Source organism: Oncorhynchus gorbuscha, unplaced genomic scaffold (genome assembly GCF_021184085.1).
Source record: "Oncorhynchus gorbuscha isolate QuinsamMale2020 ecotype Even-year unplaced genomic scaffold, OgorEven_v1.0 Un_scaffold_1795, whole genome shotgun sequence".
Taxonomy (NCBI): Eukaryota; Metazoa; Chordata; class Actinopteri; order Salmoniformes; family Salmonidae; genus Oncorhynchus; species Oncorhynchus gorbuscha.
Window position 1 is genome coordinate 67,086 of NW_025746475.1, and position 5,168 is coordinate 72,253.

General features: G+C 38.4%; 1 long non-coding RNA gene across 1 annotated transcript; it reads right to left on the minus strand.

The window, feature by feature from the left end:
- Positions 1-268: 268 nt before the first annotated feature.
- On the minus strand, positions 269-4,665 carry LOC124024225. Its single transcript, XR_006836966.1, has 2 exons — positions 3,257-4,665; positions 269-3,192 (listed from the first exon to the last, which is right to left on the minus strand). It is a non-coding gene; the product is annotated as an uncharacterized LOC124024225 (long non-coding RNA).
- Between the last annotated feature and the right edge of the window lie 503 nt (positions 4,666-5,168).

The following is a 5,168-nucleotide window of genomic DNA, read 5'->3' on the forward strand; positions in this document are numbered from 1 at the left end:
GACAGGATGAAACAAGATGGCTGACATCCTAACACCATCACACAACAGACAGGATGAAACAAGATGGCTGACATCCTAACACCATCACACAACAGACAGGATGAAACAAGATGGCTGACATCCTAACACCATCACACAACAGACAGGATGAAACAAGATGGCTGACATCCTAACACCATCACACAACAGACAGGATGAAACAAGATGTAAACAAGTAAAGAGAGAGAATTGGGAAACATTAGCCAATAAATAGAAACTCACACCGTCAACAGAAGCCATATTTTAGTTTTTATTTATTTATTATTGTGCTGAAACAAGGCTGTAAATATCTATTAAGATAACTTGGGTTTTTGTCTTGTATATTCAAACAAGCAATTTGGATGTGTAATTGAAGACAGCAAATACTAGGTGGACAGAGAGGAGACGATGCAAGTTGGATCGAAGACATGAGGTTCTATACTGAGGGAGACGGTGTCAAACACAGAAATTATGTTTATCCCCCCCCCACCGCACCGCCGCCTCTCCTCTCCACAGATTAATATAACTACGGAACATTGCATAATGTCAGAAAATGTTCTTTTAAAAAAAAATACAAAATTTAAAAAAAATACATGTCCATTCTTACCTAGTGGTGACTAAGAGGCAGAGAAGGAACAGTCTTATAAAATTTATCCCCCAACAAAAAAAATAAACTATATATATATATATAAAATGTTACGATGTTCTCCCTGTTCTCTTTCGTCACCATGAGTTTTACTAAGCAGATATTTAAGCTTGCGTCACAAATTGTACCCTAGTCTCTATATAGCGGACTTGTCCCGTAAAGGATCCGGTCAAAAGTAGTGCACTCCCTGGTCAAAAGGAGTGCACTAATATAGGGAATAGGGTGCCATTTGGGAGCAGGCTTAGTTTGAAAATGAGGTAACAGTAGGCCCTTTTTTTGTGTGGAGGTAGTAATGTGTATTGGGACTGTTCTAGAACGGGGATCATCTTCATTAAGACTCCAAGAGCTCAAAGCACGTCAACAAAACAGTGGTTTCCATAGTTACACATTCACACCAACATGAGGTAAAACATCCCAAAAAAAACAAAAAAAAACATTGTTTCAATTGTTTTTTTGTTTGAATACTCTTACACTTCAGAACTCGAATATATATTTATATATATAATTATATATATATAATAATTATATTTATATATATATTATTATATATATCTATGAAATATAGTCCAATGTTCATGGAGCTCCAACATTGGAACGTCATTACCTCCTATGATATAATCAGTGTCAGTTATGAGCACCACAGTGTTTAGCCCTTTTTTTGAAACGTTTAAAAAGAAAATCTCTTATAGCTTTTCATGCTGATGATCGACAGTCTCAAAACAGTACTAGCCGTCAATGACTTGCTTCACCCCCTGACCTGTCCTCGTTTCCTGAATTCCTCTCAAAGCTCATTGGAGGAGAAGTTCCCGAGAGGAGGAACCGTAGATCCACACCTCCAATGAGCTTTGAGAGGAATTACGGCAACAAGGAAGCAGTAAGCGAGGAGGATTTTTAACCTGCTTGTGACGTTTTTAGACAAAGCCATTGTTCTTCTCAGCCGTGAAGTCTATCTGTTTCTAGGCCGTGCTTTTCAAAGCTACAACATGTGATCGACCAACTCACACAGGTAGGCCCTACGAAGCCGTTTCAAAACCAAGGCAGCTGTCAAACGGCATCGACATAAAGCATAGGCCCACTATGACTTCACCTCATCAACAATAAGGTTGGTTCTTGATCAACCTACGTTCTCTGTTTTGATTGTTATGTACCTGAGAGTTATCGAGAGTTGTTATCAAAGATGAACCCATCCATCAATGATACAGTTCAGGGAACATTCTGGACAGTAATAGTGTGTGAAGAAAATAATGCTGCCTTCCTCGGAAAATAGGAAACTGTGGGGTATGCATCTGACTGAGAAACTTGGAAGTATTCGACTGAGAAACTTGGAAGTATTTGACTGAGAAACTCAGAAGTATCCGACTGAGAAACTTGGCAGTCTCCGACTGAGAAACTTGGCAGTATTCAACTGAGAAACTCTGAATTATTCAACTGAGAAACTTGGAAGTATCCGACTGAGAAACTTGGAAGTATTTAACTGAGAAACTTGGAAGTCTCCGACTGAGAAACTCGGAAGTATTCAACTGAGAAACTTGGAAGTCTCCGACTGAGAAACGTGGCAGTATTCAACTGAGAAACTTGGAAGTATTCAACTGAGAAACTTGGAAGTGTCCGACTGAGAAACTGGAAGTATTCAACTGAGAAACTTGGAAGTCTCCGACTGAGAAACGTGGCAGTATTCAACTGAGAAACTTGGAAGTATCCGACTGAGAAACTCGGAAGTATTCGACTGAGAAACTTGGCAGTATTCAACTGAGAAACTTGGCAGTATTCAACTGAGAAACTTGGAAGTCTCAACTGAGAAACTTGGAAGTCTCCGACTGAGAAACTTGGAAGTATTAGACTGAGAAACTTGGAAGTATTCGACTTAGAAACTTGGCAGTATTCAACTGAGAAACTTGGAAGTCTCCGACTGAGAAACTTGGAAGTATTCGACTGAGAAACTTGGAAGTCTCCAACTGAGAAACTCGGAAGTATTCGACTGAGAAACTCAGAAGTATTCGACAGAAACTCAGAAGTCTCAAACTGAGAAACTCGCAAGTATCCAACTGAGAAACTCGGAAGTCTCCGACTGAGAAACTCGGAAGTATTCAACTGAGAAACTTGGCAGTATCCGACTGAGAAACTTGGCAGTATCCGACTGAGAAACTTGGCAGTATCCGACTGAGAAACTCAGAAGTATCCGACTGAGAAACTCAGAAGTATTTGACTGAGAAACTCAGAAGTATTTGACTGAGTAACTTGGAAGTATCATACTGAGTAACTCGGAAGTATCAATATAATTCAGAGAGCACATGAAAGCAGCTTAAAACTGACTGATGTCAAGTTTGAATTGCAGCTTGCAGACCTGTGTGAGTGGAAAGGGCATGTTGGGTTGTTTGACTAACTCTCTGAGGCTCCCTACCCAGGCTTGTGTGAGTGGAAAGGGCATGTTGGGTTGTTTGACTAACTCTCTGAGGCTCCCTACCTCAGGCTTGTGTGAGTGGAAAGGGCATGTCGGGTTGTTTGACTAACTCTCTGAGGCTCCCTACCTCAGGCTTGTGTGAGTGGAAAGGGCATGTCGGGTTGTTTGACTAACTCTCTGAGGCTCCCTACCTCAGGCCCGTATGAGAATATACCATGTTAACATTTAAAAGTTGTAATCCATCACTATTTAAAGAAGCATTTTCATATACATCTGGTTGAACCATAACAACAAGAAAAATAAAATCACGTGTGTCGTAAAAGTACACAAAATAGCTAATCAAGTATATCAATATCTACAATATCTAATTAAAAACAACAAAATCCATGAATACAATATACAAAACCCAAACATATATTTTTTAAAAAACCTGAAAATCTTCAAGATACATTTTTTTTTTTTTGAAGGCTATTTCTTCCGCAGGGTGAAGTCAACATTTACTTGGTTCAGAAGTTTTAAAAAACAAGTTACAAAAAAAAAATACTTCTGAGTAAGGGATCTTTTGCAGTCCATAATATTGATAAGATTTCACCATACATTATCAAAACTCACACTGATATTGAAAGAAACCCGGCAAAAATCAATTCCTTTTCAAGACTGGAGGTAGGTATTTGTCAATCGATTATAAGTCCATTTTTTTTTATCAGTTTGTTTGAGGTACATAATGTATATGAATAGTACATAGTTCAGAAAAAAATCAGAGCAAAAACAAACAATTATATCGTGTCGTGTCATACAAGCACTTGATCCTTAATAAAAAAAAACGTTGAGTAAATCAGAAAAACAAATATATTCAAGTGAACAGTTTGTCAAACAGAAGGCCCAGTTGAGGAAAGGTACAAGTGAGTGTCTCGTTAGGACTGATTTAGATACACAAACATTAATGTTTATGTGAAATAAAGACACCACAGTGCTTCTTCCATTAGCTGCTTATGAGTTCTACATAGGAAATATATATATATTTTTTAAACTCCTGATTTCAGTAAATTACCTGTCAGACTTACACAGAACATGTCTGTTCCACTGTGAGACACAAGCCAACAACTTTTATAACAAGTTAGCTCGTTGACACACACACACACTGACACCCCATGCATTGTTGTGTGTAGTAATACTATGTAGTACTGCGTAGTACTATTTAGTACTGTGTGGTACTGTGTACTACTATTTAGTACTGTGTGGTACTGTGTACTACTATTTAGTACTGTGTGGTACTGTGTAGCAGGGCAGTGTGCATTCCTTGAGCTTGGAGTTTTCAGGTTGTTGCGGTGGAAATCGGAGGTGGTTTGAAATGGTGAGGAGATATTGCATCAGCATCAGACCACAAAGTGCCGACATGTCTTCGGAATTCTTAGAATACCTGAAGTAAGGATTATCAGGGTTCTAGAATACCTGAAGGATTATCAGGGTTCTAGAATACCTGAAGGATTATCAGGGTTCTAGAATACCTGAAGGATTATCAGGGTTCTAGAATACCTGAAGTAAGGATTATCAGGGTTCTAGAATACCTGAAGGATTATCAGGGTTCTAGAACACCTGAATGATTATCCGGCTTCTAGAATACCTGAAGGATTAATTTACCAGGCAGGGTTCTAGAATACCTGAATGATTATCAGGGTTCTAGAACACCTGAATGATTATCCGGCTTCTAGAATACCTGAAGGAATTTCAGACTTCTAGAATGAAGGATTATCAGGCTTCTAGAATACCTGAAGTAAGGATTATCAGGTTTCTAGAATACTTGAAGGATTATCAGGCTTCTAGAATACCTGAAGTAAGGATTATCAAGGTTCTGGTTCTAGAATTCCTGAGTCATCCTATCTCACACTGCCACTAAAGGTGCAGGTAAAACATGAGGTAAATTGTATGTTTTTTGTTATTATGTTTTTGTTTGTTTGTTCTTACGGTTTGTTTTGTTAAGGCAGACCAGGTTAGTGTGAAAAAAAGAGAGCATTTCCTTAGCAAAAATAGTATCAATGGAATCCATGGTTTTAGAGCAGTGTTGTGAATCAGAAGAAACATAAAATGACAAACATACAGTAT